Source organism: Apostichopus japonicus, chromosome 4, assembly GCF_037975245.1.
Source record: "Apostichopus japonicus isolate 1M-3 chromosome 4, ASM3797524v1, whole genome shotgun sequence".
NCBI classification, from domain to species: domain Eukaryota; kingdom Metazoa; phylum Echinodermata; class Holothuroidea; order Aspidochirotida; family Stichopodidae; genus Apostichopus; species Apostichopus japonicus.
Window position 1 is genome coordinate 10,667,377 of NC_092564.1, and position 26,099 is coordinate 10,693,475.

Here is a 26,099-nt window from a genome sequence, read left to right on the forward strand (position 1 = left end):
ATGCAAAAGAGAGTCTCGATCATCAGCTGGTACGGTGCGCCAAGCCATCGCGCCACCGTATGGACTGAGAGATTAGGTGGATTAACTAATACTTACAGCTCCCCGTGTAGGCACTTGCTGTAAAAGATCGGCAAAAGACGTCATCACCCGGGGTTCGAACCACGGATGCAAAAGAGAGTCTCGATCATCAGCTCGTACAGTGCGCGGAGCCATCGCGCCACCGTATGGACTGCGATATTAGGTGGATTAACTAATACTTACAGCTCCCCGTGTAGGCACTTGCTGTAAAAGATCGGCAAAAGACGTCATCGCCGGGGTTCGAACCACGGATGCAAAAGAGAGTCTCGATCATTAGCTCGTACAGTGCGCGGAGCCATCGCGCCACTGTATGGACTGAGATATTAGGTGGATTAACTTATACCTACAGCTCCCCGTGCAGGCACGAGCTGTAAAAGATCGGCAAAAGACGTCATCACCGGGGTTCGAACCACGGATCCCAAAGAGGATCTCGATCATCAGCTCGTACAGTGCGCCGAGCCATTTTTTTTTCTTTTCTTGGGAGATGAGCCCACTGGCTCACCCACGGACAACATTATTTACAATGGTATTTTGTACAGAATTAAAACTTAAGTATGATTTGTTTTGACTAGAACATTAAACAATAATTACCTTAACATTTACTCATGTTTAAGTTAAGAAAAAACTAAATTACTAAACACCACAGACACAAGAAAATATATACAAAGACAACAATGTCTAAAGCAAATTCAAAAGACCAGACCCTGATTACGTCAACACGTACTGTATACAAGTTAACCCCTATCCAGATGGTAAGTATAGCTGTTCGATTCTTTCTTTGAGAGCACAATATCGTTCTGTGTAAATATATTAAAAAACCGTGAGGTATTGTTTTTGTGATAGTACACATCAAAAAGTAACCGAATTTTCTTCTTGAGTACATTGTGAAAAACTTTTTCAATATTACAAAGATAGTTATTATTGAGGCGAGATATTCTGCAATTCCAAATTGTACACTTATATATATTGAAGATGAAGTCACACAAAATTCCTACAATACAGTTGTTTTTACGGCCAAGACCCAGAAGGAACAACCCCTTCCATTCATCAAAATTAACTACCGGTTGTAAAGTATGCAACTTATTAACCAAAAAGTGCCATAAATTTTCGACTTCAGAACACTCAATAAAAAGATGAATAGTACTTTCGTTCGTGGTTTTGCAAAAGGTGCAGTAAGGAGAATCGGTTAATCCAAACTTGTACAATTTGTCGTTAGTGTAAAGAATATTATGTAATACTTTGAAGTCGATATCGGCGTCCAAAGAAACACTTTGGAGAACGATATATGTTACTCCATCTATTAGAAAAATCAAGACTGGGAAAATGCTGCTTCCAGTATTCTTCGCCCTTGGGCGATGTGTTAAGATTGTCACGCAAAAGGCGTGGAGCTATTCTGCACGAAACTGAGGAGGCATCTATAATGTTTTTGCCATTTTGAAATTTTACAGTAGGAATATAGTCAATTTGCGTAGATACAATTGCATCAGAAGAAAATATATCACCTAACCAGTCAGAGGGGAAGGCGTGGAGAATGACATCGATATAATTCTGAACATCGGTTACTGTAAGGGGATTATCAGGATTAGCAAGCTCAATGCACTCATGCACGGCCTTGGCTGGCAGAGAAGTGGGTATAATCTCATACATCAGATCACTTACAGAAACGATACCACCTTTAATGAAGTGACGATTAAAAAGTGTTTGACTATCATTGTCAACAATCAGGGTATTACTAAAGATAGGTTGATTGAGGATGTCTTCTCTGGTCTCTGGTATCCAGAAACGGCCTTGAATTAGCCGATCCCATGCTAACATGAGTTCACAGTAATACGGGCTTAGCTTATGAACAGATTTGCGGTTAGGAGTAATTTGAAAGATACCACGCCCAAAGGCTCATATCTTCATACATATTCAAAAAATACAACATTAATTTTTGTAATTTAATATTAATGTTATTGCTTAATATCTTACTACAAAATTTAATTCTAAGAGCATCTCTTGTTAATTCAATGTCGCTCAAACTGAATCCCCCTCTTTCGATTGGTAAAAGCAAGTTAAGATACTTCATAGAAGGTTTTTTACCTCTCCATATAAAATCGACTACACTCTGACGTAATGTGGTGATAACCCGTCAGGGACTGGTAAAACAGTGGTCAAATATACTAAGCGAGTTACGATGAGCGAATTTATAATGAGACATTAACCCTTAAAAGATAATTTTCTACCTTTCCATGTATTTAGTAATTTACGGCAGGAGGTAACTTTTTTCTCCCAATTTTCTTTTTCGATTGATTTTTTATCGTTACCAATAGCAACACCTAATACTGTAATGAAATCTTTCCTCACAGGGAAGTCGAAATTGCTGGGATTAACATGGCTGCACCCAATGCTAAGTAATTCAGTTTTATCAATATTACAACTAGAGCCAGAAGCACGTTCATACAATTTAATTATGTTAAAAATAGAATAAATACTTGTGATACTAGACAAGAAAAAGGTAGTGTCGTCCGCATGCTGAAAAATTTTGGCTTCGACTTCACAAAATTTAATACCATGAATATATGGACAATTAATTATAGCTGCAAGAAACGGTTCGGCACAGAGAACATAGAGCATGGCTGAGAGTGGGTAGCCCTGCCGAACTCCCCTTTTGACAGGGAAGGTATCGGATATATAACCATTGTGCTTGATTCGGCCCTCGATATTGGTATAAAACAGTTTGATCCATTTTAGGAGCTTAGGGCCAAAACCCAATTTTCAGCGACTTCGAAGAGGTAGTTATGGTCAACTCTGTCAAAGACTTTATATTGGTCTATTTTAAGAATTAATCCTGGTTTATTATATGAATTTACATACTCAATTACATTTTGCCTAGTAAGCACGTTTTCAGAAATATCTCTTCCTGGAATACAACAAGTTTGATCTTCTGAAATAATATTCTTACTGATACTTGTGATACGTTTGGCGAGAGCTTTGGCAATCATTTTGTAATCGACATTTAAGAGGCTTATTGGCCTCCAATTATTTAAACTACGAAGATCTCCTTTCTTGGGTATAAGGGTAAGTATACTTATTTTCATGGATTCACAGAGTTCGTTGTCATGGAATGATGTCTCAATGAGTCTAGTAAAAATATCGATAAAATCCCGCCAAAACACTTTGTAAAATTCAGCAGTTGGTCCATCTAGTCCTGGACTTTTGTTCGGTTCCATTGCTAGCAGAGCGGCTTTCAACTCATCTAATGAAATATTTGCTTCACATGCTTCAACGTCCATTGGCGAGAGAAATCTTCTGAGTTCACAAAGTATCTGATTCCGCGATTCGTTGTCGGTTTCTCCGGCTTGGTAGAGGTTTGTATAAAACTTTACTTGTTCTTTCATAATTTCGTGTTGATCGGTGATGATTAAGCTCTGGTCAGTTAGTAGTTGTTTCATTACCTTCTTTTTTTGCCTTGATTTTTCAAGATTAAAGAAAAACTTTGTTGATTTTTCACCCTCCTCGTGCCACTGAATTTTAGACCTGAGGAAGGTTCCTTGTAATTCTCTTAATGAAAGTTGGTTCGACTCATCTTCTAGGTTTTTAAAATGGGTACAGTCGTAATCGGAGAATTTTTGAGCTTTATATTTCTCGTAGTCAATTTGTTTTGTTTTATAATTGTATTGATTGTATAATTGAGGATTAGCTTCAGTTTTTAAAGTTACCATATGCGATTGAACACCACGAACTTCTGGGAGGGAAAATTATGTGATAATAATCCTGCATGAGAATGCATTACATGGGAGGGCAAGTAATCCCTTCGTTCGTGTAATGTCTCAGTAGAATCTCAATCAAACTTCAACCTATGGTCTCGTTTAATTTAACGATTCTACTTCCCCATTACACTTCACTACGGAACTACTTGAGATTTCAAAGCAGTGTTCAAGCGCATACGAACAGAAAGATTACAAACGAACACAAATTCAAAGTTTGTATCTTTTTTAATTTGCTTGCTGAGCAACAGAAACATTTCTTTTCTTTTTAAACAAGAACTGAGGTAATTTCATTACCACTTGGTACAAAGGATAACATAACATTCTTACTTTCCATACTTTGAAAATAAAAAAAAGCCTGTATATAAATATCATCAATGTAGCTCAGGCAAGAAATACCCAATTTCATGAGCTCAGCCAGAATAGGTTTGAGTAGTTTAGTAAAAATGCGAGGTGCTGAGGCCAACCCATTTGGTAGGCAAGTATACCGATAAAGTTTGTCTTTGAACGCGTCTCAAAAATTTTCGACTTGAAGAACTAATAGGCACTGAATAATCGGCGTATGCACTGCAGAAACACATGCACTTTTGGTATTAGCCTGGATATAAATATCATCAATGTAGCTCAGGCAAGAAATACCCAATTTCCTGAGCTCAGCCAGAATAGGTTTGAGTAGTTTTCTGAAGCTAATCCTCAATTATACAATCTCTCTTTTTAAAGTTACCAATAATTCAAAATTTGGAATTCACTGTCAATACCTTTTAAAACTAAGAAAACAAGCTCCAAATTTAGTAAATGGCTTAATCATATTAATTAAAATATGATATAATTGATTTATTGTCGAAACGTTTAATTTGATTTTTAATTTTTTCTTCTCTTTTCTTTCTTCAGGGAGTCTTCTACATTGTTAAGCTATTGTATGCTTTATAGAAGACTTCCTTTCACCTTGTATATTTGCACGTGATAAAACAAAATAAACCAAATCAAATCAAATCAAACCAAATTCCTACCAAGAATAACAGGCCAATGAACTTCATGTACAGGCGAAATTATAAACCAGATAACATCAGGCGTTTTAACTATGAAATCGAAAACAAAAACTGGTAACGATGTTTTAAGCCAAAGTGATGTTAATGCTGCTTACGACACTTTCTTTGAATCCTTTAATTATACCTATAATAATTGTTTTCCAATATGTTATGTAAGCAAAAGGAAACGACGTAAAAAGAAACATCCATGGATTACAACTGGAATGTTGACATCTATCAAAAGAAAGAACAAGCTCTTTAAAAGTTATTTAACAGCACCTACTGATGTTAACAAGGCTACGTATAAGCATTATCGCAATAAGCTTAACCATATTATTAGATTTTCTAAAAGATTGTATTTCTATGATAAATTCAAAAATAATAGAAATAATATAAGTGTAACTTGGAATACAATTAACGAAGTTCTAAACACCAACCGAAAAAAGGTGGATATCCTGCTGCTTTTAAAACTGGTGATCAAGAAATTAGCAACGAGAATGACATTGCCAGTTACTTTAACAAATATTTTGTAAACATTGGACCCTCACTTGCAAGAAATATTACAAATAAAGGTAGAACAGAATATCTTATTCATAATAATAACAGAAACAGTCAATCTTTGTTCATTAATCCTGTCAGTGAGGAAGAACTTTCAATAGTTGCTATTTCCAGCCTGAAACCAAAAAAAGCAGCGGGATATGACGATTTTAAACCAGATATAATAAGAAATGTTATTCACTTTGTCGCCAAACCATTGACTTATATTTGTAATTTATCTTTTACTTCTGGTACATTTCCAGATAACCTAAAGATTGCTAAGGTTATACCAATTTTTTAAAAAGGTGACCAAGATGTATATGAAAATTACCGTCCTATTTCTTTATTATCATGTTTTTCAAAATTATTGAAAGGCTTATGTACAATCGAATCTTTAAGTTTCTAACCAAGTTTAATATCCTGTGCAATTATCAATATGGCTTCCGCCCAAAGCATTCTACAGAACTTGCTTTGGCAAATGCTATTGAAAAAATATGCACTAGTCTTGATAATACCAAAATATGTATTGGAGTGTTCCTTGATCTCTCCAAGGCATTTGATACTATTTACCATACCATTTTGCTAAGTAAATTATCTTTGTATGGTGTAAGGGGAACAACCCTTGACTGATTGAGCAGCTATTTATCCAATAGACATCAGTATACTTCATATAAAAACTCTAAATCCGAACACGCTGTAACCCGTTGTGGTGTTCCACAGGGCTCAATACTAGGACCACTGTTGTTCATAATATATGTCCATGACATATGCCAGGTGTCAAAAATTGCCAAGACTATTTTGTTTGCTGATGATACCAATATTTTCTTCGAGTTCGAAAACGTACATAGAATACATGATACTGTCTCTACTGAATTAACTAAATTTACTAACTGGTTTGCTGCTAATAAGTTATCACTTAATGCAGACAAAACTAACTGTATAGTATTTAATGGAAGAAGAACGCTTAACTGGAATAATGACATAATAATGGTCGGTACAGTTATGAAACAAGTATCAACTACTAAATTTCTAGGGGTTAATATTGATAGTAAACTTTCATGGAGTGACCATATTACAAAAGTTTGCACCAGCGTTGCAAGAGGTGCAGGAATTTTAGCAAAGCTAAAACACTTCCTCCCCCAGAATATAATCAGAATGCTTTATCAAACTTTAATAGCACCACATCTGTATTACTGCTTGATTATCTGGTCTGGTACAAGTGTTTCTCATTTAAGTCACCTTAAAATACTTCAAAAGAGTGCAATACGTCATGTATCTCACGCAGCACCCCGTAAGCATACAAGCCCCCTCTTTAAGAAACTCAATTTATTGAAATTAGATGACATTATAAAAGTTAATATTGCAACATTTACATACAAGGCTTGGAATGGATCATTGCCAATCAGTTTTCGAAATTTTATAAATAGCAACACAGATTTCCATAATCATAATACCAGAACGGCTAGCAACGCACATTATAAATCATATAAAACACACGCACTGGTATGTTAAGCCTCAGAAACCGTGCAACCAAAATTTGGAATTCACTGTCAATAACTTTAAAAACTAAGAAAGCAAGCTCCACATTTAGTAAATGTCTTACTAAAGAAATTATCATGTCTTATTAATTATGATTTAGCTGCATAGTCGCATAGCAGCACATCCACATATTGAAGCGTATACGTATTGTTATTAACATTATTTTCACTATTTTCTATCTTTTCTTCATGGGAGTCTTCTGTTTTGTTAAGCAAGCATAGGCTTTTCAGAAGACTTCCATTCACATTGTAATATTTATGTGAAAAAAAAACAAATAAATGAATGAATGAATATATATATATATATATATATATATATATAAATATATATATATATACATATATATATATATATATATATATATATATATATATATATAAACATTAGTGAGAGAGGAAAAATGTCCATATCTTATGGATGAAATAAATCTCTATCTAATATCCTCATCAATAAAAATACTGTTAAAAAGAGTTTCATCGTTCTTCTCATAAGAGAGGGTTATGTTAAATTGGTTGGATAAGCATCTCCTCTCTTGGCCTAAAGGGGACTTATAGGGTGCGAAGACTCGCGCAAAAAGAAACGTATAATGCAGGTAACCTGACCTAATTTCGAATGAGAGGTAACAAAAGTGTTAGACACCACCACCGATCCCAGAAAATACACACACACAGCTTGCTACCATCGGTAATTAGACACTAGTGTACAGTCAGTGCATACAGCTGCGGTCAATACCTACAACACAGTGTACAGACAATACAGCGATGGACATCTTAGGTCCAGCTAAAATATAACAAGGTATCACGTTTCATTACCGTACTGTACTGTCTGCACTTTGTAGCGACACGAACAAATCATTACTTAATTTCTGTTTTCATACGTTTTTAAAATAAACAATTAAGATGACAAGCAAGAAACATAACATATGTAAAGACATTCTAGTCATTCATGCTCTTCAACATGCAAGCCACAAAAAAAAAAAAAAAAAAAAAAATCAAGATTGATAACGGGTCAAAAAAGATGTCCTCCTGATGCTTTTTGGAACATTTCCCGAGATAGAATAACAATCGGGCGGATGGATATCGACTCTAATAGGAGTATGCCACCCTAAATCAAAAAACTTTTTTGATATGTGCAGACGACACTGCCATACAATTTTACAAACACATATTTTGTATATAACGTGCATAGGCTAACAATGGTTTTGTATTGTTTTAAAGAAAACATCTTGCCTTGCTGTGCGGCCTGATGTAGCCACCGAAATGGAGATGGAGTTCGTTTCTACAAAGACGAAAGATTTGGGAGACAAAATTTCAACTGCATGACGGTCTAGAGGCCTACCAAGCTGTTTGAGGTGGGGATAGGCATAGGGCCATAGGCACTAAAACTAATCGGTACTAGGCTAGGCTTCAACAACTAGTATTACGACAGTAAGAGTAGATCGGCATGTTTTGGTCATAAAGTCCAGGATTTCCTGCATAGTTCCATTTTAGGCTTGGCTTACTACTTATTTGAGATCAAAGCAAACAAGCATAGGCCTATGGCTTCCTATGTCTAGGCCTACGACTGAGTTATACGACTGAGTTATAACAAGCCTAGCCTAGACCTACAGTAGTTATACCAGTGCAACCAATGTAACCAAGATTATAAAGTCTGACTGTAGCTGGGCTGAGTTAGGCCTAATGGACCTATATGCAGACAATTAGCTGTGTATCTCAATCATAGGAATTGAAGTTGAATATGGCCATAAGAAGTAGCCTACTACTAGTAGCATGGTGACTTCGAAGTTCGGACACTTAAGACTTAAAACACCCCAAAACTAAATCTTCTGGTCTAAATCACCAGAAAATATACTTCATATGGTGGGAGAATTGTGTTATAGCACGATACACGGCCAAACTTTCTTTCCTGCAAACTGTTTTCACGTTGTTTTCCAAGAAGATTCTTCGTGATTGTGGAACTGGTATTTCTTTGCTAGAGTATTGCGAAGTTCGGACACGCAACCCACAGTGTGGCGCTGGTGATAAAATTGGTGGCGCAGTTGCTCTTTCAGTAATTATAACAGACTTCATAGATCTTCGTCATTTTATTGACAAATATGAAAGTAATTTCTTGCACACGGGTCATTTTGGAGAGTAAATAACTGTAGCTTCGTACATTTTGGTGAAATTTGGCTCTTCCTGAAGGTTTTCATGGTGAAATCGTGTATTTCTTAGGGGTGCCCGAACTTCGCAGTATGCCGAACTTCGCAGTACTGACTATACTACTATGGGCATAGCAATACATATTACTAGGGCCTAGGTCTAATGCTATGCATGAAGGCCAAGACTGTCTATAGATAAACAGTCCTTCTCAAATTCACTCGAGCATTAAGAATTTGTTACTTGATAAACTGCCCCAAATACTGCCACTAGGATTCATCCTTGAGCGCACCTAATTAATTCACCAGTCAACATGTATGATTGTAAGCATAAGTGCTCTAAATCTAATGGCCAGCACTACTTTCCTGTGCTTGAGGACATGTTTGGCTTGACCACTGAAATAATACTCTGTGTGTTTAATCATGAATTTGTGCAGAGAAGCATTAAGTATGCCTAGCATTACCAAATGGGGTAGATATTCAATATCCCCTTTTTAGGCCAACAACAGGTCGAGTCAGTTGGTATTGCAATAAGTATATGGAAGATGGTAATGTCTTAGCCTAAGATACTCCTAGGGTAAGCACCTAGCATGCTATGCAACAACGCTTTGATTGAAGATTTGTTAACAGACTTATCAGCCATAAGGCTAGTTCTAAATTAGCTAGGCCTTACACAGTTACAGTTTCAGCCAAAAACTCCATTAGGCCTATACAATTTGGCCTACTGCCACTGGCTGAAGATTGAAACGATAGGGTTAAGACTTAGACTAGACTCAGTACATTAGCAAAAATTGTTTAAGTCGAAGACTATATTGCTAGGGTTTTGCATGCCTGCCAACTCTCGTGGTTTACTGTACAACTCTCACTGCAAGTCTCAAAATTTTACGAAAGTTTGTTATACCTTTGAGTTTGACATCAGCGTCCTCGAAATTGGGTCTGTTCACATTTCACGGTTGCCAAAGGTAGCAAATTTTCAAATTACAGTACAGAACTTCTATTCTAAATGAAAAAAATATAATTAATATCTGCAATTCATGAATTAGAATTGACCAGACCTTAAAACTATTCTGGAAATTATATTCCAGATGGTAGAATAGTGTGACAATCTATAAATTTTCTAAAAGTTGTTCTTTTGTTAATGGTGGTGCCACTCCACCATTAATCAAACATATGTTGTTCATTTAAAGGCAATAATAATGAGTAGACAAACATGTTATTAATTCATAACCTTACTAAAAAAGATATATAAACTCTTAATAGGTTCCAAGTTCGAAACAAAGAAAAGTGATCAACAAGACATAAATTTATTAAACACAGGCCATGCTTGTTATTATACTAAGCAATACATTTCAATGTGTAACGCGCAGGCACACAAAATTCTTAGTAGTTGCATATTTGCACGCACTGTTCTGTCCTTCGGTTAAGCATTAGGAGTTGAGACCGTTAACTTACTTAGCCCGATCTGATATTACAAGATGACTTCTCCTGAGCTGGATACCGATGAAGAGTACAGTATCATTGGAAAATATTGTTCGTCAGCACTGTGCCCTGAAAATTCAACATTGAATCTAAGAAGATCGATACGGAAAAGATCAAAGAGTTTAGACTAACAGGAGCAATAAACAGCCACCGAGCTTTGTGCTGAAAAGTGTGAGCAGTAATACTTTTAAATCAAGAAAAGCCAAAATCATGCAATTTAAATCATTGAAATTAAAAAAGCTTCACTGTCCAGTATCAAAAGTATTTGCAAACTTTGATGCATTCTGTTCTGTACAAGAATTGTTGATTGTACGCACCTTATTAGCAGTGTAAGAATACCTGCTTTTAGCACATTCAGTCATCGATTAATCTTTTGTTAACTTTCAATAAGTATATATCAGAATGATTGGAAATCCTTAATAGCAGTATATTGTCTACAAAACTCAGACATAAATCACTTGAACATCAGTTGGTATGATTGTGTATGGTTCTGAATGCTATTTTCCTTCTTTTTTTTTAGGTGGGTGTGGATATGATTGGACCCCTTGCAGAGACCATCAATGGAAATAAGTACATCATAACCCTATGTGACTATTTTTCAAAATGGCCAGAGGCTGTTGCTGTAAGAGACAAAACAGCATAAACCGTTGCAAACTTTCTGTTTGAAACCATGGCCAGGTATATATCCATCTACTTTGTTTTTACTTTACATAACATATTTTTGAAGTTAGTTATGCAGACCTGCATTTGTTCTCAGTTTTACCTGTGACCCAGAAAGCAGCCAAATGGTTACAGGAATTTCTTGAAGTTGTTTTATTAGTTAATGTTAATAAAATGTTATTGGGATAACGGTCAGTGCATCCAAGACCAGGTGTTATGTCAGTGCTTAACTTACTTGTTTTGAAAGAAGTGCTAAAAGAATCTCCTGATTAAACCACACGGCCACTCTGAAGATGCCAATAGTTTACTGCATTACTCATAACCAGTTCTTTAACAACTTGATTAATTTTTCATTTATTTAGATTTGGGTGCATGAAAATTGTCATCTCAGACCAGAGAGGAGAATTTGTTAATGCTCTGAACAAGTCCCTGTTTGACATGACAGGGGTGGGCCACAGAGTATCCTTCAGCTACCACCCACAGACCAATGGGCTGGATGAAAGATTCAACCAAACTCTGCAAAATGCCAATGTCACTCATCAAAGTTGTCAATCAAAACCAAGATGACTGGGATGAAACACTGTCTTCCATTCTCATGGGGTACCGTACAGCAAAACATGGTTCTACAGGTCTTTCTCCTTTCGTTGTGATGTTTGGAAGGTTTGTAATAATTCAAACCTACCATTGCTGAATAGAGGTTTACATTTGTAAAGGTCATATACAGAGAAAAGCAATCAGGGACAAGAGAGTTTGGAAAAATCCTGCATAGCTACACTGATCCTCTATAGGATAAAATCTCATTTGACACATCCCAGGTCCTGGGAAAAACTGCTTAATAGAGGACCACCAATAACCCTATTTAAGTTACAAAACCTAAGTAAGTACAGCAAGTACAAAAGATGAACATTCAATTTTCAGTTATATATCATATTTTGGGCTGGTATGCAATTTGGACCTATAACAGCACAGAATATACTTTTGTTTTATATTTCTGCTGGTTTGAATATGTGATGTGACTCAGATTTATGGTTCCAGGGTCTTAATAGTGAAAATAAAATATATAAAAATTTATTTATTCTTCAGTCAACAAAGTGTTGTGAATAATTGATTGTTAATTATCTTCATATATCCAGAGAGCCATTGTTACCAGTCGACATTGAAGACTCCATTGTCCAACCAGAATCTCCTGCTGCAGCGATGCACAGCAGGAGAGGGTTTTTCAACTCATGTCACAGTCGCAGGACATAATCAAAGGTTTTGTAAAAGAAAATATTGGCAAAGCCCAAGAACGGCAAAAAAAGAGTTTTGATTAAAGGCAGCAATCAAAACAGGTAATTACATAATGCTATGTTGTGCATTGAAAACTGCACTGTAGTTAAATGAATGGCAACATATGCATTGTATTATGATGTTTACGTATATATGCTGGATTTTGTCTTATTCAGAGCTTCAAAGTTGGTTCTATAAGTGTTCTCGTCCGGAATGCTAGAAAGGATGCCCGAAGAGGAGGGAAGCTTGAAAACTCTTGGCTTGGGCAGTATGGAGTCAAGGCTGTGAATGAGAAAGGGCTGTACACACATATTAACAGTTCCACAGGCCTTCCTTTGAAGAAGAAATTCAATTCATTTTACTTAAAGAATTTCACACAAGTAAGATTCCTTTACAGTCTTTTTATTTGGGAGGGGGGGGTCGGGATAGGGGGTTGATTTGCATGATTCCTCCATAATTTTCTTAACAATAATCAGTAACTTGATGAGTTCTGCGCTGGCTTATGTGAGGGTAAAGGCTCGGTCACACTATACCGATTTTTTATCGGAATACTATCCGATTTTCCCGGAGGAATCGAAACAGCCTGTTTTTCGTTCGGGTCTTCTAGCCACATTGATAAAGGACATGATTTGCTATCTGTTGAGCCATTCCGATGTGGAAAAGCCCTCTCCTAACTTTTGATATTGACTCTGTTTCCTTTTATCGGATAGCTATCCGATTTCTCTTCCGATTTTTATCGTTTTTCGATGTGACGCCACTTCAGAATGTAGTCAGTTTTAGAACCCCTCAGATTTGGAGTAGGTATTCAAATATTCCACTGCATTCATTAAATTCACTACTACAAACCTCACTCTTCGGCCTAAAATCGGAAAAATTGGACCGTATTCCGATAAAATATCGCTGTAGTGTGACCGGGCCTTAAGGGCTGTAGCTGTCTTCACACAATAAATCAATTTTGACTCAATGGCTTTAAAAAATGAAACATAATTGCCAACAATAAAAGAGAGAAGAATAAGTTAATTAGAAAACTCCAGTTTCCAGACAAATGTTTTCAAATATTTGATTTTATTTGCTTAGTTTCGAGAGGAGAATTTTATGTGATGTCAGTTTGAAACTCAGCAATTAAATGTTCAACTTCTAATTAGCTTCTTGCCAGATCAACTTGGTAAAACCACATATAGTAACTATTTTCTTTGGTGTAGATATCATGCATGGTAATGAGTGGGAGGGGTTAACATGAAACTAGTATCAACATGTTGCTTGACCATTACAACATTTTTAATCTCTGGTTTATTCTGCTGATTGAATGTTTGTAACGGGCGGGACCAAAATAGATTTTAGCTGACATCTCTTGTTAGCTCCAATCTGAAGAATGGTAGGTTGGTTTGAAGTGATCCTTGCAGCAATGATGAGCTAAGGAGGGTCGTTATTGCTTTTTGGTGCAGATATTGTGCAACAAAATGAGTGGGCAGGGCTTAACATTAATAACTGTTAGCTCCAATCTGAAGAATGGTAGCTTGGTTTGAGGTGATCCTTGCAGCAATGACGAGCTAAGGAGGGTCGTTATTGCTTTTGGTGCAGATATCGTGCAACGAAATGGGTGGGCAGGGCTTAACATTAAAACCTGATCTGCAATTGCTCACCAACCATATGTGGACCATATGTGGTATGACTAAATTTTATTGTGCTGAGCAGGTTGGTTACACAATGCAATGTTTTCAGTGCTATTATTTTGCTGCATATTCATGAGATGTGTGACAAAATAAGGTTCAGCTGAAATTTCCTTATAAACACAGAATCGGAAGAATTTTATTCCATTTGAGTTGATACTTAACATAATGATACCTCATAGCCTGCAGGAATGGTCCGTCTCGTTTTCTTGGCAGATATTTTCCACTTTCGCCCATGTTTGTTGCATCTCAATCATCATTTCCAGCTTTTTCTAATATATGTAGAGCCTTAATTACTATTAAGTGTGTGCAAACCCCCTTCCCTCCCCCCACACACAAACAAATGCATACACAAATTACTCATGTTACATCATGGAAACCATAATGCATTTTACCTTGGTTGATTTTTCATATATTGAACAAACTAATATTAAGAAAATGTCCCTTAACATATTACTTAATTCAAAAGGGAATTGCGATATAGCATCATTACGGTAATGTTGCTTTACCATTCCAATGTTGTTGTTATAGGAGAAATGATATACTGCTTAAATCTTCATGGTGGTGGCAGCAACCCAATGAGATTCCTGGCTTGCAGCCGACAATATCAGGAACTTGGCCAAAGTTGGTTGAGTTGATAATCTAACACACTGTCTAGACTGAGTTTGCAGCAAGAACAGCCATCAAATTACCATTTCCCTAAAGAGTGGTGTAGCTGGGAACCACATTGCACTTTGCATGTGTGGCTGGAGTATTAATTTTATACAGGTTGTAAAACACTGCATGAAGTCACATTTATTCTTTCATCAACATTGATCCTATCATCACAGAAATCCTCATAGAGGCATAAATTTCTAGAATAGGGACTGATATTGACCGACTTAAATTTCATCTGATCTTGAATTTGGTATGACCTCTATGTATTAACATATTCCTTAATTAACAAAGAAAAAAATGTAAATTTGTATTCAATATCCAATAAATGTCTCGGAGCATTTAAATTTTTTATTGCAAGAAAGATTTTTTTAACAAAAGGAATCGATATACATATGAACATATCCACAGTGTACTAACACAAATAATTGCTGACCTGTGCTGTGATAGGTTGTTGAATATAGCTGTTGCATGTAATCCATAAATTTAATTATTCTATATTTCAGGAACTTGCAGCCAGTATCATCAGTACAAACACACCAGATGAGGTTAGCAGCCCAAGTTTGAATATGATTCAAATATCCAATAGAAGAAATTTGAATTAAAGGTAGTCTGTATAGGCAACAAATTTTAGCATACTTTTCTGAAGATTTCAAAAATTACATTCCTTGAGATTCTTATTTCCAGATTGGTCTCAGACATTCTAAATGAACACACAAGATGACTGAATGTCTCAGTGAGGTAAATTTCCTCCAGGGTGGTAATGACAACAGTTTAAAATGTTGACCAAATGTGACCGTATTGGAACTTTTGGCATATTTGGGGCCAAACAAACCTCTGCCCCCCCCCCCTGCACAATTTCCCACCCCAACCTATGTTCTATATTTCTCTTTCACAATATATGTTACCTTCTTACAGGGAGAAACATGATCAAGGTCAATACAGCCCCACAGTTATTGCATATATATCCAACTCTTGCAAAGAATACTGGTTTTTCTATTTCAAATTGAGTTTTCTGTTTCATTATTTTATGGATATAGATCCATGTTATTGTGAATTTCTTGATCGTGGAAAATCACTGGCCATGCTCGAAAAGTCACATTAAATATTGTTAAATGTTTTTATTTCAGGAACAAAGCAATCCTGTAACTGTAAAGGTAAGTAACCTAAGACATTACCCATGCAGCTTTAGAAATAAATTCATTAAGGCAGGGATTGCAAGCTACGGAGGTGCCAGACTTCATGTGACTTGATCCTCCCCACCTGGAAATGTTGAAAAATGGAAGACTTTTACTGTGCCAGGACCATATCCTTGACAAACTCCTATGCCTGGAGAAGGGAAAATCCCAACCTATATGGGCACAATTGCAAGGGGCATTTTGTGATGTTCCAGCCCCATCCCAAGGATTGGCACTTATTGCAGAATATAATAATTTTCACTTCAACAATGAAGGTTTTAAGTTTTATTATCCCCCAAATATACTAGATTTCCAACATGGGCACTCTCTTTGTCAAGTTCATGATACCTCTACTCCTTTCTCCCAGTAGCATATTCCAACAAATGGTTATTAAGATATGATGTGTTTATCATTTTACTTGATGAGAGTAACTTTTCAGCTACAAAAGCTAGTGACAGACGTCCAAGAAAGTGCTTTGAAACATCAAGCAATCATAAAAAAAATAGATACAAATGAAGGCTGCAACCCTAAACTTTTCCACTTATATTGATGAGCCACCCATGTCAGATGTAGATTTCCTACAAATCTAAATTTTCCTTCTTTTATAGCTTCTTTGCAGCATCATTTAACACTATGATGGACATAGCTCTGAATTAATGGAAGTAATCAAAGCTCTCTTCCACGCAATTTCAACCTGAACTTCATGGGCCTCCTGTCTCGCAAGGTTGAAACAGATTCTTCCAGAGTTTGATTCAACTGCACAGGAGGATGCATTAGAATTCCTTGGTGCAGTTTATACATCATCATGCACTTCCTGTAACCAAAGCCAGTGCAAACTTTTAGATGAGTAAGAGATATAGATCCTTCTGTGAAAAGCATCAAAGCAACCCCTCAAAAAATAAGTGAACTTTTCAATGTATTATTTAAATTTATGCCATGTTGGCCCAAATATTCAAATTTGGTCACCTTTGGTCAAAATTCTATAAACTGTTTTTATTGCAACTTTTGAGGAAATTTACCTCACAGGGACATTCAGTCATCTTGTGTGTTCATTAAGAATGTCTGAGAACAATTTGGACTAAGGGCCTACATGAAAGTAACTTGTTAAAAACTTCTAGCAATTATAGCATCCTATAATTTGGGGCATATACAGACTACCTTTAACATTGAAACTGATTGGGAATTTGCTTTAGGTTTGCAGGGAATTAGTCATTTTTAAAAGAGGTATCATGGCACCAGTTAGATCTGACTGATAAACTTGCATCAATACAATGAGGATGCACATTTTGTAAGGCTGGGTTTAGATGATAGTCTGTATCTGATTTATAAGTTTGTTGCTCTTAATAGTAATTCTGATAATTTTAAGTAAAAGCTGAATGAAAGTTTTCATTTATACCTGATAATCCAGAGGGTAAAGGAACAAATGGAAATTGCAATAGAAATGCAACATTGTTGTAATGAGTAACTTATTTTTTCCTTTCCGGGTACTTCCTCTTACATACAACAAATGAGATGAAGTGGACTTCCTGCAATGAGACTTGGCACTGTCAGGCAAACTCATATCCAGTAATTCCAATATATCCTAGTAACAAGGGCTATATGTCATGCTTGAGTATGCAGGGGCACCTTGAGGTGTGTCTAGATTGCAAAGATCTTGAAGGCTTTTGTGAGTCCTGGTGAGTTCCTGCAAACTCCCTGTTTTTGTCATATTGTTTTCATTCCATGCTGTTTTGTGATATGTAAAATTGTTTCAATATGTAACACAATGCATTTTTGTGAAGTAGCAGTATGTGTGTTTATGAGTGTAATGCTAAGAGCCTGTCATTACGATAACTCAATAAACTGACAAATGAACAGTAGTCAAATTCTGAAACTATTAGTGATGTAATTTAATGGCCAGAATTCATACGTTGGAAATTTTCAGGTTTAGAATCCAGCTTGAGTTGAAATGATCCCATTGAGCAGTTCTAAATACTGTATACAGGCATCTTTTCATATTGACTGTAGATCTCTGGTGTTATGTCTTTCACAATTTATTAATTTATTAAGTGTTGTGGAAAGAGTTAATTTCACATAGGGTGACATGTATATGTGAAATTAATGAACTAGTTAATTGTATTTAATCGTCCAGTGTGACAAAATTACACTAAATCACCATTGTCGCCCTAAGTGGTGAGTTTATGCTATGTCGTCCTAAGTGTTGTGAAAAGAGTTAAATTTACCTAGAGCAAAGATGTCGCCTTAGGAGCTTTATGTGCAATTTACTATTTTTTAATTAAATACTTTGGTATTTGTATTAGGCAGAGGGATTATTATAAATAGCACACCATCAGTCCGGTTCTCCTTCAATACTTCTCTCCAGAAAGGACACAATTTTCTGGCCAATGGTTCAAGAACGGGATTGATAAAGTATACCGTTTGTATTAGAAACCATTACTTCATCTAGCCAAGGATGTGAAGAATTATTAGTCTCCAGTAGTTCTTGATTTAGTGGTTCATATTCAATTCATGTTGAGTTTTCAGGAACTATTACCAGTTATGCAACAAATTTTTTTTCCCTGGCTCAGTCTCATCCCTGTAGGTATATTACTATCACTAATCTGGGGAAATTGCATTTAAAATATAAATATGTTTATCAGCTGGTCAACAGTTATTTAAGGTATCATTTAATTGTTTTCATTTACTCCATTAGTGGTTTTCCCTTTTCCTACAGCTTTACTGGAAAGACTCTTGCTCAGCCGCATTACACAAATACTTTACGAACAGAATACTGCAGATAGCTGATCGTTAACGTTGTTAGGAATCCACATGCAGTTCTGGTTATAAAAACAGTAAGAGACAAGATCTGTATTTCAATCTATGTTTATGGTTAACTACGATTAAGAATAATGAATTGTAATTTTAATAAATAAGCCCTTCAGTACTGATAACCAGGATTTTAGTTATCTATTTTTTCTTTCTTTACAATACAGAAATGCAGGGTTGCACTACACCATTTCCCACAGAGGAAGTATGGCAGAAAACAGGTGGAATTTTACATATAAATGCCAAAAATGTGCTGGACAGAAAGGTTCAATAAACTTTCGGAACATTGACACCTCATTCACTTACATTAGGAAACCTTTTCTCATAGATGTTGAATAAACACTTGTAAGAAGATTAACATGTAGAATTGGTTCTGAAACTAAATCAGTATTTATGAACTCCTCACATCTATGATCTCACCATAAAAGAACAGAAGCAAGTTGTTGAGTTTGAAGAGTTTATTAAAGCAACTTATAATTAGGAAAAAGTTTCATATTCAAGAAGAAATCAAATTTCAACTTTATGATAAAGAATGGGATGATTGCAGGTGGGTGGGTGTGAAAAACCTCTCAGCTACCTCAAAGGGGAAAAGTGAAAGTAATACCCATCACCTCAGAGCTTATACCATCACAGACTTACACTCACTAAGTAGTACATGTAGCTTATTTGATAGGGAAGTTGTAGGTCTGGTGAGTAGCCTACTTCTGTGCAGTGTAGCAGAGCAAAAGCGACAGAAGTTGAAAAGCAAATATTACTACACAATGTGGTGTAAGAATCAGCTGAACTGAGCCCCAAGCTGCATTCAGAATAAGCTTAGGCCTATATACATTTAGAAATACTGTATGTAACTGGAAAGCTCACACCTTTGCAATTTCAGACCAAGATTGGATGGCATGGGCTGATGACATAAATGAAAAGTTGGCAAAACATACATCAGCCCCAGCAAATTACACAGAGGGATGCAGAATGTGGACAGGTGCCTACACCATCAGTAAGCCAGGGGCACCAGCATATGGCATTATTTTCACAATGCTAACCCTGGCAGCTAAGAGAAGAGGCAGCAGAGTCCACATTCTGACATATATGCTCTTCAAAGTATTGTGCAAAGTAAAGAAATCTTAAGGACCAAACCATTTGACATCTCCTACATATGCCACAACAGCCTACATGTGGAGAGAGGTGTCACATCTCTCAACAGTATCTTTCAGTGCAACACAGCAGAAAGCCTTGAAAGTTTGATGGCACTTGCCAAGTTTATGGTCATCAGCTTGATTGCCTACTTCCCTGACTGAGTGATACTGTTTTAACTCATAACAGTGAGTGTGGATAGACTCAGTTTACAAATTACTGGCATCACTGATACATATTGTCATCTTCATCATCAGTGTAGTTTTTCATGTTGTTTTCATGAATCAGTTGATCTTTCTTATAGATACTGGACTGGTTTATGTTTTTAGTTCTACCATGCAGCTGGTACTTTCTGAGTGTTGCTCTCCTCCATCTGTATGCTCTGCCTCTCTTACGTAATTCATCACATTGCTGTTTTCTTTGCATCTATTTCAGAGTCTGGATACATGGACTATTTGAGCTCACTTTTAATACTGCAGCTTCCATCTTACTGGCTATGGACTCTTCAGGCACACTATATGTTATGTTTATGGAACTGTAGTCCCTGTACTGATCCAATGCACAAAAGTGTGGTACTATGTTTTGGATTGGTCACAGGGAAAGCCTTATTGATGACATCTGCTTTTGAGTGGAAGTCTCAAAACGAGTGGACCATAATCATTTGCTGCAGGTGGGTGTCTCAGATATTTTGTTAGCTTCCTGCTGTCAGTGTGGGATATTAGCAGAGAACCCTTTGCAGCATTTGGCATAAATGGAAATGTGTACTTCCTCAATGTTGATAAAGTGCTTTTGATATTTCAGATATAAGAAATTTATTGACCATAAAAATTGGCATTCAGTCCATCTCAGTAAAACAGACAATAAAACAATCATAAATACATTGAAAATACATAAAAATCTGATTCCTAAAACGAAAAATTAAGACTACTATGTCCATATTCTGACACATATATTTGGCCTATTTCCTACATAATTCATTGGCAAGGTTGAGAATAGCCCTTTGCAAGAAAGAACACCTGTATCTCTCGGTTCAGCAACTCATGACAATTAGTCTGCCTGCTTGATTGCTGTAATATACCCGATGCCCCAGAGGATGTTGGGATGACATGATTGACTTCATATTACTCTGTGATACTCTGACAAGCAACTCATCTACTGAACTGAGGTCATGTGACCGACAAACTTTCCTTGCTTTAGAAACTAGTCTACTTAACTTGGTAATGTCTCTAGCAGTAGTATTTTCACCCCACGCGGCTAAACAGAATGTAATGGTGGTCTTGATTGCCGATTTTAATATAGAACAGAGAAATAACAGTTGGTCTAGTCCGAATAAATTAAGCTTCTGTAATAGGAACATACGCTGATTAGTTTTTGCTAGAATACGTTTTACATGTTCATCCCACTCCAATTTATCAGTGATGGTTTCTCCCAGGTATTTATAAGATTGTCAAGCGCTTCTTAGTCACAGTTTTTGCAGGAACATATCAGAGGAGATTACTGCTTTAATATAGTCAGTGCTCTGCGGAGTGACTTGAGTAGGTGAACTTGATCTAACAGGTTAAGTTCACTTTCAGAATGAGTAGTTACAGCCATTGTACTACTGAACCTTTTACATGCCTTGCCATCAGCATCAGTTGTGAGACACTTGACCATTAGTGGATTCTTACCTGTTAGTAATTTGGATTCACAAATCTTTCCACCATTTTGTTCATCTCCGAAATAGGGCATCTTTGCTGAACAGCCCTCATTGCCTGGACTTTGTACCTTGTGATCCCTTCTTCTTTTCATTTCACCCATTAAGCACAACTTGTTACTGTGATGGTAACCAATAACAAATGTATCCATGGTGACATTCACAACTATTACATCTCTGCATTGGCTTGCAGGGGCAAATGGAGTCTTACTTCTTGCATTATACTTAGAGGGTTGTGATATTGATGATCATATTCTGCCTGAATTGGAAAGTCTTTGGAGAGGCCATGCAGTTGCAGTGTCTTCTTAATTAGAACCCTCTTTTGTGCCATATTATTTTTGATTAATTTCTTTCATTACATGTAGGTACAAACTGGTTGTAGTGTACTGACCACAGGACTGGGAGGAGACATGCTGTTGAGCAATCTACGAGCTGCACTTGAACTGCCCACTACTCAGAGGAAGCGGGGTCTACCCGTTCCTGGGAAAGGCATCCATACCTGGCGCTCATCCTGTAGTAAGTAATGTTTATATGTACATGCTATTGTGTCTGGGCTGGGTAAAATATAATTCCTTATCCTAGGTTGCCAGGGTCAGCTCTGTGCATCGTTGTCTTTGTAGAGAGTTTCAGAGTATGTTTGGTAGACCAAACCAACTGTGAATAGGAAATAACGGCTTTCAAACAGCATGTGTGTGTATTTGATTAGATGTGTGTGTGCGTGAAGCTATGGGGTTGGAATGGGATTTATTGTGATTGGTGATTACCCAGTATGTGAACATAAAGCATTCGATATTATTTATAATTCCTTTTGAAACAGGATTACTGGAGCATGAAGTTGATGGACAAATTTAGGAGTGAGAGGAACACATGCAAGCAGTAATGAGGAGAAGAAACAGTTAAGTGACACCTGTTCCACTGAAAAATAACCAAGTAGATGACCCAGCTAGCAAACAAAGGCATAAAATGTAAGTACAGGTATAACTTTTGAGAATGAAGCTCATCTTGAGGAAAATAGACATCATTAAATAATTAACCTACTAGACTAAAATTGCAATATGCAGTCCTATTCACAAATTTGATTTGATTTGTTTATCACGTGAATATATTCAATGTGATAGGAAGTCCTCTAAAAAACCTTCAGATGGCTTAACAAAGTAGAGGACTCCCTGTAAAGAAAAGGAAAAAGAAAACAAAATATATAAGAAAAAATGAACATGTTCAATTAATAAGATGCAATAATTTTTGAATAAAGTTTCTTCTGAATGATTTTGCAGAAGGTTTATTTGTAATATTGTCTGATAGAGAATTCCATGTTTTGATTGTACGTGCCCTTAGTGATAACATCCCCATTGTAGAATTATACCTGTTATCATGTGCATTGCCTGAAGATCTGGTATTGTAATGATGAATATCACTGTTACATATTAAGTAGTCATAAACATATCAATTCCTTAGCGCCATTCCTTGTGCGCCACACGAACTGAGTTCGACCGCCTCAGTTTTAGGCCTATGACTTTACCATATAGACCATTTTCCTACAGCCATAGCGTGAAAAGTTAATACCGAAAAAACTTAGTTCAAACGGCACTAAACAGAGAAATGTGTTGTCTCTAAAGTTCTGTTATTTTCTTAACAATACAGTTCAAAATTCCACCGGACTTCGGTGATTTACGATGCAAGGTTAGTAAATATCGAACTCAAAACCTTCATTGAAAACACACAGTAAATACTGAAGAAAATCACCATTTGATAGCCGTACTTTGTTTGCGTAACCATCCTCTTGAATATTCATTGACAAATTTAGTTCAAACGATTTTGGAAAGGATTTTTTCTTAACTTTACATTGATGTTAAATTCATTTTCATTGGTCACTGTCTTCAATCGGACCAAGTGCAATCCAATCGAATGTCTTCTAAGAAAAATGCAAGTTTCGCTTTCTTCAGTGGGCACGCCGTTACGTAATATGTGTATCCTGTACTCTGCAATAGGGTACAGCTACGCAATGCACAGTGCTCACCTACATCGCAACAGCCGAGTTTCGCTTTCAAAACGTCATATTTTATTGAACTTAATATTATTTCAAAGAAAATGACCGTGAAATATGCATCATAAATATTGAAGCAAGTTAGTACCAATTAATTTATCAACTGCAATCCTATAATTATAGAAACACCGTTTAAGACCCCCTGATGAATGGAATAGTCCAAACAACTTGTCCGCACAGAGCCACAGGATTTTCGGTCAAGGTGATGAGTCATACGCGTTGGTCAGTAAGAGGGCTATTTTGAAGAATGTTTAGTGTGCATTTTAGAAAGAAAGGAATTGATATGAAGCATTTGGTAACAGTCCATTCCATGCCTTATAAGCAAATGTAGCAAGGTTAACCCTAATAATGTCATCAGCTTTTAACAACTTAGAACGCTTAAAAAGAGGATTTGTATGGTCCCGTGGTTTGGCATGTGTTATATGGCGGACTGCTCTCTTCTGTGTAATACAAATGGGATTCAGATTGGTATATCTAGTACCAGACCATATGTTACAACAATACGTAATATGTGGCTGGACTAATGTCTGATAGAGAATCTTTAATATGTGTTGTGGCAGATAACGCTTAGGCTTAGCTAAAACACCGGTGTTTTTTGCAACTTTTTTACAGACAGTTGTAATGTGGTCACACCATTTAAGTTAATGATCTATATATACGCCTAAAAATCTAGTACTATTGACTTGTTGTAGTCTTTTACTACCCATAGTAATATCAGCATTCCATGTAAAATTTTTAAAAGTATTAAAAACTATATAGTTTGTTTTATCAATATTCAATTATAATTTGTTGCCAGCGAACCAGTCACTGAACTTGTCTAATTCAGTTGATACTTCAATATGAAATAAAGTTCTCGATTGTGATACAAAGAAAATATTTGTGTCGTCAGCAAACAAAACAACTTTAACTTTATCAGAAACATTGGTAATGTCATTAACATATAGGATAAAAAGCAATGGACCAACTATAGAGCCTTGTGGCACACCACATTGAATTCTCTCCGGTTGGGAATGAGCATTTTTGTAGGATGTATATTGGTAGCGGTTTGCTAAGTAACTGTCGATCCAATTAAGAGGGGTTCCTCTTATGCCGTAACGGTGTTATTTATTAAGCAGAATTGTGTGGTCTATTGTGTCAAAGACCTTTGAGAGGTCCAGGAAAACCCCGACACAGGTACTATTCTTGTCAAGATTACTATACAAATTGTCAATGGCATCAGCTAGTGCTAGCTCAGTGGGGTGTTCAGGACGGAATCCATACTGTTCCTGGCATAAAATGTTATATTTTGAAATAAAGTTAAAAATACGATTATACATAAGCCTTTCAACTATTTTGGAAAAAACATGATAATAGTGAATATAGGTCGATAATTTTCAAAGTTTTCTGAATCCCCTTTCTTAAAGACAGGGATGACCTTAGCAATTTTTAGCATATCAGGAAAAATACCGGTATTGAAAGACAAATTACAAATGTGGGTTAATGGTTTGGTAATAAATAGGATAACTTGTCTTACAATACCAGGCTTAAAATCATCGTATCCAGCTGCTTTATCTGGTTTTATGCAAGAGGCTGCTGTTTTTAACAACTCCTCCTCACTGACAGGATGAGAAAACATGGAATGAGTGTTAACATCAATGTTCACAGATTCCTGTGATTTACGTTTGTGGTTGATTTTACTTGCCAGTGATGGCCCCAGATTGACGAAAAAGTCATTAAATTTATTAGCAATGTCATGGTCGGTGTTAATCTCTTTGTCACCATCCTTGAAAAAGAGGGATACGATGATTGTTTACGACCTTTTTGGAGTAGTTGGTTAATGGTATCCCATGTGCCTTTTGGGTTACTCCTCGCATTATCAAATTTATTGTTGAAATATAATTTTCTAGAAAATTTGATAACATGATTGAGCTTATTGCGATATTGAGAATAAATAGTTTTATTTACACCAGACGGGTTCTTAATATGTCTTTTAAATAGCTTATCTTTTCTTTTTATAGAAACTAGAATACCTGCAGTAATCCACAGGTGTCTCTTTCGACGTCTCTTAGATTTGGTGACGCATTGCTCAGGAAAGCATTGATTATATATGGCATTGAAATTGTTATAAAACATAGAATAGGCAATGTTTGCATCAGTTTGGGATGAAACATTTTCCCAAGAAGCATCTTGGATTGTTGAGAAGAAATTCTGTACATTTGTTTTGCAGTAGTTCCTCACATACATAGAGTCCCTTTGCCTACTTTTGTGTATGGCAGTTTGGAGAAATAATGGATAATGGTCACTGAGATCGGTTACAAAGATACCAGTTATTAGTTTGCAGTCATCATTGGTTATAACATTATCTAAAAGAGTTGCAGAAGTGCAACCCACACGGGTAGGTTTGGTAATAGTAGGAAAAAATCCACTGGCATATAGTAAGTTTAAAAAGTCAGCAGATTTAATATTGTCAGC

General features: G+C 36.3%; 1 protein-coding gene and 2 long non-coding RNA genes across 27 annotated transcripts in view; 2 read left to right on the forward strand and 1 right to left on the reverse strand.

The window, feature by feature from the left end:
* Positions 1 to 26,099, reverse strand: part of LOC139966417 (uncharacterized) — a 386,420-nt gene that overhangs the window by 131,379 nt on the left and 228,942 nt on the right. The window lies entirely within an intron of this gene.
* Positions 8,017 to 18,730, forward strand: LOC139966423 (uncharacterized). Of its 4 annotated transcripts, none has more exons than XR_011792663.1 (9): positions 8,020 to 8,282; positions 11,068 to 11,225; positions 11,570 to 11,867; positions 12,341 to 12,538; positions 12,653 to 12,856; positions 15,307 to 15,407; positions 15,931 to 15,957; positions 16,587 to 17,654; positions 18,692 to 18,730. It is a non-coding gene; the product is annotated as an uncharacterized lncRNA (long non-coding RNA). The 4 variants fall into 4 exon arrangements; XR_011792662.1 differs by lacking the exon at positions 18,692 to 18,730 and adding an exon at positions 18,341 to 18,603; XR_011792661.1 differs by lacking the exon at positions 18,692 to 18,730 and having other exon boundaries at positions 8,017 to 8,282; positions 16,587 to 18,609.
* LOC139966422 (uncharacterized) overlaps positions 18,793 to 26,099 on the forward strand; it is a 35,127-nt gene continuing 27,820 nt past the window's right edge. For 6 of the 19 annotated variants that reach the window (XR_011792653.1, XR_011792659.1, XR_011792652.1 and 3 more), the window contains exons 1-6: positions 18,794 to 18,809; positions 18,951 to 19,048; positions 20,347 to 20,581; positions 21,970 to 22,120; positions 22,422 to 22,569; positions 23,246 to 23,284. This is a non-coding gene — a long non-coding RNA (uncharacterized lncRNA). Of the gene's footprint in view, positions 18,810 to 18,950; positions 20,100 to 20,346; positions 20,582 to 21,969; positions 22,121 to 22,421; positions 22,570 to 23,245; positions 23,285 to 26,099 lie in introns of those variants that run through there. The other 13 variants (XR_011792648.1, XR_011792650.1, XR_011792642.1 and 10 more) reach the window with 7 other exon arrangements.